The sequence below is a fragment of the Eulemur rufifrons genome, chromosome 28 (assembly GCF_041146395.1).
Source record: "Eulemur rufifrons isolate Redbay chromosome 28, OSU_ERuf_1, whole genome shotgun sequence".
Lineage (NCBI taxonomy): Eukaryota > Metazoa > Chordata > Mammalia > Primates > Lemuridae > Eulemur > Eulemur rufifrons.
This window is the reverse complement of record NC_091010.1, coordinates 33,478,538-33,491,335: the sequence shown is the minus strand read 5'-3', so window position 1 is coordinate 33,491,335 and position 12,798 is coordinate 33,478,538.

The window sequence follows — 12,798 nt, the reverse complement described above, 5'->3', positions numbered from 1 at the left end:
CTATTGGTGGGAATGTAAACTAGTACAACCTCTTTGGAAAACAGTATGTTGATTCTGCAAAGAACTAAAAATAGATCTACTATTCAATTGAGCAATCCCACTAGCGACTACCCAAAGGAAAAGAAGTCATTTTATTAAAAAGACACCTGCACTCTAATGTTTATCATAGCACAATTCACAATTGAAAAGATATGGAATAAACCTAAGTGCCCATCCTGATGAGTGGATGAAGAAAATTTCATGTGTTTGTATACACACACACACACACACACACACACACATATCATGAAGTACTACTCAGCCATAAAAGGAATTGAATAATGTCTTTTGCAGCAACTTGGGTAGAACTGGAGACCATTATCCTAAGTGAAGTATCTTACGAATAGAAAGACAAACACTTCATGTCCTTACTGACAAGTGGGAGCTAAATGAGGGGTATATATGGTAATAAAGTGGTATAACAGACATTGGAAACTAAGAAGAGGGGAGGATGGAAGGGAAGTGAGGGATAAAAATCTACCTGTCTTGTACAATGTACACTATTCTGGTGACACGTACACTGAAAGCCCTGACTTCAGTATTACACAATTCATCCATGTAACAAACAAAACTTGTACATTCTAAATCTATTGAAATAAAAAAAGGAAAAAAATAAAGAAAGAAAATCTGTAACCATTTGTATGCAGAGCAAATAAACTTCTGCATTCATCGATTTAAACAGTTTAGACAACATTCAAATGAATACATGAATGTATCAATGAAAGCATTACAATCTATAAACTTGACCAAATGAGGCATAACAACATACTACTAACCAGAACCTGCTTTTTCAACTAATATAAATCTATCCTTCCTCCTCTCCCCCCACCCTTTCTCATCTGTTTAGCTATCAATCTGTCTTCACATTTGGGTCATGATTTCTCATGAAGACAATGAAAAGCCTAATACAGCATTTACTGTGGGCTTTGTGATCTAACCTTCCAGGGTCTGGCTTTGGAACGACTTAAGAGGTTGCCATTAGATTCTTTTCTATCTAAAGGCGTACTGTGAACTATGATTCTCCCACAATTGTGTTATGGATGATATTTTCCCATAACCTCTTCCTTTTTAGATAGTTTGGCTTGGGTCTTTTATCTTGAGCCCTCAGACTTACCTCTTAGCACTGTTTTCTAAAATCTGTTTTTATATTCAGTTTCCTCTTTCTGTTATTGATTTTTAATTCTTGCAAAAATATTCATTAAAGATCATATATTGAATATAATGATAAAACTATACTCTCTCACTTACAGTTTTCTAGCTTTCTTAAACCAAACCTCTCAGAATATATATTCCAATAACAGGTGAATCATCTTGTTCGTAAAACTGCAGTGTCATTTTTAGGTCTTTGCCTGGTTGCATGAGCATTGAACTTTAAGGCTGTATTTGTCTCCCTAGTGAATTATTCACTGCTCAGAGCAGCTAAAAGTCTAAATACAAGAGAAATATAAGTCTCTCTCTCCTCCCCATCTCTCTTCCTTTCCCTGTGTATCTCACTTTTGTCTCCTAAATTTGTTCTTCGTGCGCTTATAAAAGGAATAAAAACATTCAATTGTTCCTATATGATATCCCATAATATTTGTAATTTTATTACTTTATTTCTCATTGTCCTAATCAGTTGTTTTGACATTCTGGAAGGACAATCAGTTGGAGTTTTTTGTTTGTTTGTTTGTTTTGTTTTTTTTTTTTACAAATCTACAATGAACACAGAGTGTTAGGCAGAGATATATAAAGGTAGGGAAAAATACCTATTAATATTTTTGTTAGGAAAACAAACCTTCATTTGTTGATAAAACATTTTTGTGGTCTCTTCACATCATGAATGTGCCTTTTCCCTATAGATGTAACTGTAAAGAATCACCTTCTGTGTTACCCTGTCTAAAGCCTTTGGTAATCATGGATGCTTTCTTCAATGTGATTATTCTCCCCATGTCCCCTTGTCAATGTACTAACAATCTAGGAGTCTAGAACCACAGGTAAGAAAATAATTAATTAAAGGGCAAAAGAGAAAAAGCAAAGAAAAAGCTGACTCTCAGTATGAAAAATCATTTAAAAATATTGATTAAATTTGGTAAATAATATGTTAACATTTATCTTATACTTTTTTAACCCTTGCTAAATAATAAAATATTTAGTACATAGGAGGTTGCAGATCACAAATATCAATATATTTAATCCCTTTAAAACACTACTTTATAAATGGGCAAATTAAGACCAGGAGAAGTTAAGTGATTCACTGAAGGCTACAGCTAAATAAGTATTAGAGCTAGTATTCAAACCAAATAAGTCTGGATCCAGAATCTATTCCCTTAAATACTATATTTATTCACACACATATAGTACCTTATTTTTTAAAAGCAGAGTTTGTGGTTTGGGCTCCATGAGAGGTTAGTTCACAGGTATAAAATGTGTCAATGTGTATGAGCGCTACCTTTTTCACTATAGAAGAAAAGGTAAAAACACTATTAGAAAACATAGGTCTAATTTTGTCTCCTTTGACTGATAAGCATTATTAGACAATGAAGAAAAATAAAGCAATAGTAACCTAAGAATAAAGCACTGAAAATGTAGGCCAAGGAACCAATGAAAGTCAATAAGCTAGTGTCAAAAGAGAAGGATAAAAAAATGAGACAGAGACAGGTCAGTATAAACTATTAAAGAAAAATGACTATGATCAGAGCCAGCACTCATATGAGAAAAATAAATACTGGTCTATTATCCTCAATTTATAAACTTCTCATAAAATGACAGGCATTGTGTGGAGGTAGGAAGAATTATAAAGAGAGTGATTGATGTTATGTCCGTCCAAAGAATATTCAGTGGCTAATAGATAAAATATCACTGAAAAGATATTGAGAAAGAAATTAACAAATATGTGAAAAAAATTGGTTTTAAGCCACAGTTTGAGAAATTTAAGAACTATCTGATGCTACATGCCAGATGATTAATGATAAAGGAAGTCCTCGTGAGATACAATTCTCTGTGGGTTTCTCTGGTTTCTGTGTATCTTGTGAGGAATGAATGGCAGCTTTTTTTCTGTCCCCTTTTCAAGGATTTTAGTATTGCAAACAGCTTTGGAAGACAGTGAGAGGAGCAAATTTGTTTGCTGAAAGGTATAATAAAATAATGCGCCCCTCGGGGGGCAAAGATTGGGCAGATTTGCTAGAAGCACCTTCTAAACATTGAGATTTTCTAAGCTCAGTGTTACTTACCTGTTATGCAATCCCACTGTGTGTACATATCTACCTGGATCAACTCTGCATTGGCCCTGTGGGACTTGGGGGAAGGACAAAGGGATACAAGTGCAAACATGATGCTCATGCTGCCTGCTGTGTCATAAATAATAAAGTTCTTTTTCTCTCACCTGGAAATCTCACGACTTCTGCCAACATCTGAAACTGTGGCTGGGCAACTTGTTAGCTTGCAAGCAAGGTAAAACCTCAGACACTTCTCCGTCCTTCATAGTTTTGATGACAAGAATGAGATACTGACAGAGACATGATTTTTGGAAGAGGAAGCGTTCAAAGCCCTTTGAAGGTTAGGTTGGGAGTTACGAGAAGATCCCTTGGGATCTTTTATTGAATATTCTTTCCCAAGTGGTAGGAAGGAATAAGGATTTCCCACTGTCCAAGCCGTTAATGAATGTTGAGAGGCTGAGCAGTAAGAGGGAGTATAGAAACAATTTGTCCCAAATATGCCTTAGTTGTTCATTGTTATTTACTTTCCTCTAGGCACAAGAAGGAAAGGGAGCCCTCCTGACAATAAAGAAGTGAGTCCCAAAGCCCCTTGTCACAAAAGGCTGTGTTTGTGGCTACTGAGTCAAGGGATCCCACAAATTGAATAGTGTCAAGAGATGAGAATGTAGAGCTTCAGATAGACCAAAAAGAGAAGTCTGGTGAATTGAGCCAGTACACAGCAGACAACTTGAAATCCAAAGTAAATGCGGCTTGTGTACTGATGTAGAGCCACTCTCTCTCTCCAGAGACTTTGATTTCCTCTCTTTTTCTCCCCTGATGTCAGCTGCTTTAAAGAGAAAAATGATTAGGAATGGAACCAAGATCTGTCTCCAAGAGAGATTAAAGGTCATGAGCATCAAACACAGTATTCTGGGGAACAGCAGAGAGAGGAAAGACTCAAATTGTTATCACTCCATATGATATAGGCCCCCAAGTCATGATCCTATCCAAGTCCCTGGAGGGAAGAGGAGTCAGGTACAAGCCTGGCTGAAGGCACTGAGAACTACAGGGCAGAATCTCACCAAAGTGCATAGAGCAGAAAGAAAGAAGGCCTGCATGCTCTCTGGGTGGTGAGAGATACACTGGAGAGGAAATGGTACTGCTCCTGAAGTGAAAAGCCAAAAAGAGTTTTAAAAGTAAAACAAGAAAAGGAAAGGGATAAAAAAGAAGACTCCTGCTGCTCTGGCCACTTGCCACCAGCTGGTTTACCCTCTGTCCAACATCACTTCCTAGTACTCCTCATGCTTGCTAATTGACTGGGAACTCAGTTTGTGACTTTGAAGGAAAGTTATCTGAGAAAGGAGTCAACCCTGGGAAAGCAGAGGTGACACCAGATCCTAAATGAAAGTCATTTGAATCCCAATATTGAGCTGCACCTGTATTCATCCTACCCTTGAAGTTGTAGCTATGAAAGCTAAAATATTCTGTTTTTAAAGGCTTTTAGAGTCACATTTTGAAATCTTGGCTATACAAATATTTTCTAATTGATACTTAGTTACCAACCTGTCTTATAATTGTCACCATGATATCTGCCTTGTTTTTTTTTTTTTATTGTTCTGAATTATTCTACCATAATGGGCATAATAATGAATAATAGTCCCCCAAAGATGTCCATGTTCTAATACTCGGAACTTGTTTGTTATGCTGCATGAAAAAAATTAAGGCTGCTAATTCGCTAATTTTGTGGGATTAATGTAATGACAGGGGTCCTGAAAAGTGGATGAGGGGGACAGAGAGGAGGTCAGAGTGATGTTATGTGACAAGGACTAAATCCACCATTGTTGGCTTTGAAGATGGATGGAGGTACCACACACCAAGGAGTGAAGGTAGCTTCCAGAAGCTAACAAAGTGAAAACAGTTTCATAGTTAGAGTCTCCACAGAGGTGTACTTCCAGGCCAAATTCTTGATTTTAGCCCAAGGAGATCCATGTTGGATTTAATACTATAGAACTGTAAAATAATAAATCTGTGTTGTTTAAGCTGCTAATTTCTGAAAATTTGTAGAAAATTAATACACCCACCCAAAGTCAGTCCTTATGGCCATAAATCTATCTGAAGAAGCCTCTTCTTGGCACTGATGATGATATTAATCATGGAGTGACAGTTTCTATGGCACAGTGATGTAGCATTTGTTTCAGAGAAGAAAATGAGCTCCTTTGCAGCCTTTCATAGTTTGTCATTGGGCTCTGAAAGAGTTGATTAAATTTCAGCCTCTCAGTGATACTCATAGACACTTGTATTAGTTTTGCTCTCTACCCCTGGTTGCCCTGAACTGTTTTTTATCTTCTGTAAACATACCTGACTGCGTGAAGGGAACCAGAGCCCATGCTATTCTCTAAAACCTGTTTTATACCTAGGATTTAGGAAAATTTCCCTGTTATATCTGGAGAAACCAGATGTTTGTGCTGATAGGGGATTGTAGAGTAAATATACCTTAATTATCTTTTCATACAAAAGCAAATATAAGAATATGTGTCATTATTTTTAATTACCATATAATAACAAATATCACAGAACAAACCACCTGTTATGTAAAAAGCATGAATAGTAAGAATTTGTTATGTTCTCAATAAATTGTGTATTTAAGAGTGTTCACTTAATAGGTAATAAAATATTAAATAATAATACACTGTTTACATTTCCATGGAATAACTACATCTAAAACAAAATTCCTGGATATTCTTAGGCTTTATTACTCTATTTACCAAGTATAAAATATTTGAGATTCCTTCCTGAATCCTTTGGGAATTGCAGTGTAGTGTGGAGGAGATCTAGATCTAAAACTTCTTTCAGATTTTGAAAGAAAATGGTTTACAAAGATTAAAATGTGGACATATAAAATTTCATACTATCACTGTATATTTTGATAAATTAATGTTTATATTTCTCTTTTGCTGAATTTAATAAATCTGTGTTTTAAAATCTAAAAGCAAAGGCAGGCAATGAAATATTCAAGCTGTTATTGTCTCAAATGAAAACGCTTATAATATTATAGTTGATAAGAAATGAAAACTCAGAAACTCACCTTTTTTTTTTTTATTTCATCTTATTATTATGGGAGATACAGAATTTCAGATTACATATGTTGCCCATGTACCGCCTTTCTCCCCAAGTCAAAGCTCCAGGCGTTTCTGTTCCCCAGACAGTGCGCGTTGCACCCATCACGTAGGTATATATCCCTCCCTTCCCCACACCCCTCTTCCCGAGTCAGCAGCTTCAAGCGTGACCATTCCCCAGACAGTGCGCAATGCACTCATTATGTAGGCATACACCCATCCCCTCCCCACACCCCACCTCAGTCTGATATCCGATTGGTATCGTTCCCAGATGTGTATTTAGGTGATGATCAGGGAAACCAATTTTCTGGTGAGTACATGTGATGCTTGTTTTTCCATTCTTGGGATACTTCACTTAATATAATGGGCTCCAACTCTCTCCAGGAGAACCATAGAGATGTCGTATCTTCATTATTTCTTATAGCTGAGTAATATTCCATGGTATACATATACCACAGTTTACTAATCCAATCATGTATTGATGGGCATTTGGGTTGTTTCCACATCTTTGCTATTGTGAATTGTGCTGCTATAAACATTCGCGTACATGTGTCTTTGTTACAGAATGACCTTTTTTCCTTTGGGTATATGCCCAATAATGGGATTGCTGGATCAAATGGCAGGTCCACTTGAATCTGTTTAAGATACCTCCATAATGCTTTCCACAGGGGTTGCACTAGTTTGCAGTCCCACCAGCAGTGTATGAGTGTTCCTGTCTCTCCACATCCACGCCAACATGTGTTGTTTTGGGATTTTTTGATAAAGGCCATTCTCACTGGGGTTAAGTGATATCTCATTGTGGTTTTGATTTGCATTTCTCTGATGATTAGGGATGTTGAGCATTTTTTCATATGTTTGTTAGCCATTCTTATATCTTCTTTTGAGAAATTTCTATTCATGTCGTTTGCCCACTTCTTGATAGGGTTGTTTGATTTTTTTCTTGCTGATTTTCCTGAGTTCTAAATAGATTCTTGTTATCAGTCCTTTATCTGATGTGTAGTAATGCAAAAATGTTTTCCCATTCTGTAGGTGGTCTGTTTATTCTCATGACTGTTTCTTTGGCTGTGCAGAAGCTTTTTAATTTAATCATGTCCCATTCATTTATTTTTGTTGCTGCTGTGATTGCCTTAGGGGTCTTCTTCATAAATTCTTTGCCTAGGCCAATGTCTGTAAGAGTCTTTCCTACATTTTCTTCTAGAATTCTGATTGTATCACGCCTAAGGTTTAAGTCTGTTATCCACCGTGATTTGATTTTTGTGAGAGGTGAAAGCTGTGGGTCTTGTTTCAGTCTTCTACATGTGGCTAACCAATTCTCCCAGCACCATTTATTGAATAGGGATTCTTGTCCCCAGAGTATATTCTTTCCTGCTTTGTCAAAAATTAGGTGACTATATGAGGATGGTTCTATATTTGGATTTTCTGTTGTGTTCCACTGGTCCGTGTCCCTGTACTTGTGCCAGTACCAGGCTGTTTTAAGAACCACAGCCTTGTAGTATAGTTTGAGGTCTGGCAAATTAATACCTCCCATTTTGTTTTTGTTGCTTAAAATTGCTTTTGCTATACGGAGTCTTCTCTGATTCCATACAAAGTGTATAATTATTTTCTCTACGTCTGTGAAGAATGATGTCAATACAGAAATTCACCTTCTGATGGAGAAATTAATCATCCTTAACAAATACAATTAACCTGAATTGTCTGAGTTGGTTTGTTTGATTTTGGTAAGGAGAAAAAAATCTCTTCTTGTCTCTTCTCCTTACTTCCTTTCTCCTATCTTCTTCTTTCTAAGTTTATCTAATTGACCAAGCTGCTTAAAAAAATATTATACCAACTTTTAAGAGTACACTTTTGTGTTATTATGCTACAAGATACAAATGGAATATTTAGAACAGACCAGATTTGGGAATTCTCTCTTCAATATGGTAATTCTTATACCCATAGGGCATCAAAGACATTTTATTTGAGATCTTTACAATTTTATTTACTCTATTATTGATATATGTTAATTCACTAGCAAGCACAACTGAAAGCATAGATTAAAAAATAAGTCCACATCAGGAATTCTTCTAGGTACACATAGGTAAAGACATGTCAAAATTTTGGGAAAAAAGCAAAAATATTTGTTCACAGACTTAATAAACAGCTTTTTAAATCTCAAGGAAAGATTGCCTTTAATGTAGGAAATTTGTACAAATGCCATTATGATAAAGCTCAAGGGAGTTGAAGAATTACATGATAGTAAATAATTTTATATATTTAAATAAAGCAAATGTATGTGTTTGGTCAAATCAATGTTATGTCTATAAACCACAGAAAACTGTGCAAAGTTGCATGTTATTACTTTGAGAACTTATGAGTATTTGTTCTTCATCACACTGCAATTTTCTTAAACTGAAATGACCCTATTTTAAAAGATATTTAATTCAAATATAAAAAGAAAAATATTGATAATTATGATTAAAATTAAAATTATTTCTTGAATTGTAGTGTGTCCTACTCAATCCTCTTTATATGTATAACCTTAAGCCTTTAAAATCCTTCAGGTGAATTCTTTTTCGAAAACTCTCAACATATTTTATCTTATGTCTAATTTAATTTTAGGGAATTAGTGTAATGATATTGAATTTAGATTATAATCCCAGTATAAACAAAATGGCATATTTAACCACTTAATAGAACAAAGAGAATATATGGTAAAGAAAATGTTCCTATCTTTTTGCCAAAGAACTAAATTTTATATCTTAGGGGAAACGGTTACTCCAATCTCTATGCTAATTCAATTCAGGCACTTAGGTAATAAAAAGAATAGAACTATGGAAGCTTTACCTCATTCTGTCTTGAGCAGAGGTTGAACTGATTAACTGAAGCCGAGATGCCCACTATTCGCAAATGGAGTTTATTTCTAATTCTTACCCAGATCAGTTCTCATAAAGATGATTTTTTAAAAAAAAATATCTCAGCACCTATATATATATGACAAAGTTATTTTGGCTTGTGAAGAATGAATATAGCTTCTATTCTGGCAAGATTTCTTAAAAGATGAAAATCAGCATCATCCTTACAGGAAATAATTCCTAATTTTCTCTGTTCTATTTGAAGAACAGTCACAAATCATATTAAAGTCATCACCCCCACTGGTGAATTCTCAGACTGCCCAGATTTTTCATCTTATAGGATTTGAAAAATCAATGAGACAATTTCATTCAGAATAAGATTGCAAGCACCTTGAACTTGGAAAGAAGCAAATGACACCACAGAACATTGACAGTTTCCATTTGGTAGCAGTTGGCATGATGGTTAAAAAGTTTTTTAAAAAATTAGAGAGATAGAGAGAGAGAGAGAGAGGTGGCAGGTTAGGGGCTTATATATAGATAGTGCCTAAATAATTTCATACACATTTATTCCTTTAATCTTAGTGCAATAATAGTTAAACTGTAGAAACACAACTAGAAATAATGGATATCCACTTAACATACAGAGGAAGGTTATGAACCATAAAGAAAAGATTTTTTTTATTGATTCAAACAAACTTGGGTTCAGTTGTCCACTTTGCCACTTGTTAGTTATCTTACATTAAGGCAAGCTATTTTCCCTTTCTTAACCTCAATTTTGGCATCTGAAAAGTGAAAATTTTAACACTTACTGTATCAGGTTCTTGTGCTTTTATGCCATAACAGATAATGGGTGTCAATCACATAGATATCACTGTTTTGGTAGGAGAACCCACAGATTAGAAGTTTAAACACCCAAATTCCAATTTTGGCTAAGCTATGTTTTAGCTGTGTGACCTGTATGTGTGATAGAAATTTTTTGAGCTTTATAATTTCTACCTGAAAACTGAAGGTAATTATATCTGTTTTATCTTTTTAATGGCTCCGTTTTTAGATCAAGTGAGATAAATAATGGAAATTTATAAATTGGAATAAAGGACTATTTTTATAATAACATTCATCATGACAGAAAAGTGGTGTATAGAGAACCCTTTACCTTCCAAGGACCCAATAAACTTTTTAGAATAAAAATCCATGTACAAAAATCAACAAAAAATCTTCATAAAATCTCATATTTACATTTTGTTTTTCATTTTTAAACAATGTTTAATGTTAGTTTTTATTATGTTCATTGAAGTTAACTATCTTTACTTGGGTCAGTAACTTCATAAAAGAGGGATTAGAAGTAAAGGTGCTTGACAATATTTGTCTTGAAATCTTATAGTCTGTGTTAAAAATCTTATGCCTAAAGGTAGCAACTGTAGTAACAATAGGATTTCTCACTGTGAATGAAATAACTTTTTAAATACAGTGGCTTATTGCCCAATCATATCATTGTGATGGCTTACAAGTTTATACTTTGAATTTAAAAGCAAAGTTATACACTCTGTTTTCCATATTAACTGTAATACACAAGTACAGTCATGCATCGCTTAATGCATTCTGAGAAATGTATCCTTAGGCAACTTTGTCATTTTTGCCAACAACATTGAGTGTACCTACACCATCATTAAGGGTATACCCTATTACTCCTAGGGTACAAAACTGTACAGCACGTTACTGTACTGAATACTGTATTTGTATATCTAAAAGTATTTAAACATGGAAAAGATACAGCAACTATACTATATGTATTATAAACATAAAGTAAATACAGTATTATAATCTTATTAAACCTCCATCATATATGTGGTCTGTTGTTCACTGAAACATCCTTATGCCCTATACCTTACACATGAGTGTATAGCCTTTTACCATGAGGTATCAAAATTCCTAGATGCTTTTCAACAATTAAATGCTTCTATATCAGACTCTTTAATCAAGTATGTAAAGCCGATAATAGTCATTACTTCATAGTATTACAAGAGAACTTCAGAAGGTGTATTGAGATTGGTAGGATTCCTGAACATAATACAAGTTCCTTGGCATTGAGCCAAGAGTTAAAAATGCTATTTTAAAAACAAGTTATTTGAAGTTATAATACATTTTTTACTGATTTCAGGATTATTTCAAACACAGAGAAAGGAAATGATCTGTTATCCAGCAGATATTCTTTCTTAATGAGTGGGGAAGTAGGAAGTTCTCTATATGTTTCAATAAAATATTTAAAATAAATATTTAAAAACTACTGAAGTTAAACAAGTTTTGTTAAATCTATTGTTGGGCAGGTGTTATGTTCTGATAGATAACAGTGATATAGATGAATGAACAAGCTGACAGTGTCCAGAAGGTAAGGGGAGAGCCAGAGTCACATGTCAGGTCTGTTAGACCACAACCACTAAACTTTGTGTCATTACATTTCCAATTTTTCTGAAAATCAATTTGTCATGCAAAAAAAAAAAAAAATGGTGCTAAAAAACATAATCCCTAAATTTCTACCTAGCTCAAAATTTCTTTTTTTTTTAATCTTTTAGAATCTTTTTTTAGTTTTCGTATTTAGAGCTATATGCAATCTGACTGAAGTTGATTCTTTGTGTATATACTACGATAGGGGTCAAGCTTTCTTTCTTTCTCATTTATTTAAAAATATTAAGAGGATACAAATGGCTTTATTACATGGATAACTTGTATAATGCTTAAATCAGGGCTTTTAGTGTGCCTGTCACCAGATTTGTGTTTATTGTACCTGATAGGTAAGTTTTTATCCCCTAACCCCCTCTCCCTTCTTGGTTTCCAATGTCCTTTATACCTCTTTGGGACTGTGCGTACCCATGATTTAGCTCCCAATTATTATTGAGAACATGTGTTTGTTTTCCCATTCCTGAGATACTTCATTTAGGATAATTTTCTGCAGTTCCAAGTTGCTGCAAAAGACATTACTCATTCCTTTTTATGACTGAGTAGTATTCCATGGTGTGTTTGTACACTCACACATCATATTTTCTTTATCCACTTATAAATTTGATGGGCACTTAGGTTGATTCCACATCTATTTCAAAATTTCTATAATTCTGTGACTCTCTGATCATTTAGGTATATTCCTTGCTGAATATTCTTTAGGTATTTCCCACCATCCTAGAAATGCCCAAGATAAAACATGCTAATATCACTAACTCATAGCAATGTAACCTAAAATAAATTACTCTTTGTCTATTTCCAAATATGTAAAAAAAGGTGGGGGGGGCAGAAATTATAATAGCCACTTGGTAGCATTGTAAGGAAGAGATGAAATAAGGGAAATAAAATGCCCTTAATAAAGTGAGTAGTACGTCCAACTAATTTAAAGTTTATATTATATTTAATAATACTTATATTATTAAGCAATTTTATCCAAAGTAATATGCTTTTATGATTCCATGGCTTCTGTGGATTAAAAATGGTCACAAATTCTTTGCTGATCCTCCCACAAGAATCAAGATCTATGCCTTCTCTCCCAGAATATCTTGAAGTTCTGAGCCACCATGCAAAAAATCCAACTGCTCTGTGACTGTCAGTCTGTGAGGGAGAGCAAGGTAGCCACATGGAAAGAGAAATAACCAACCC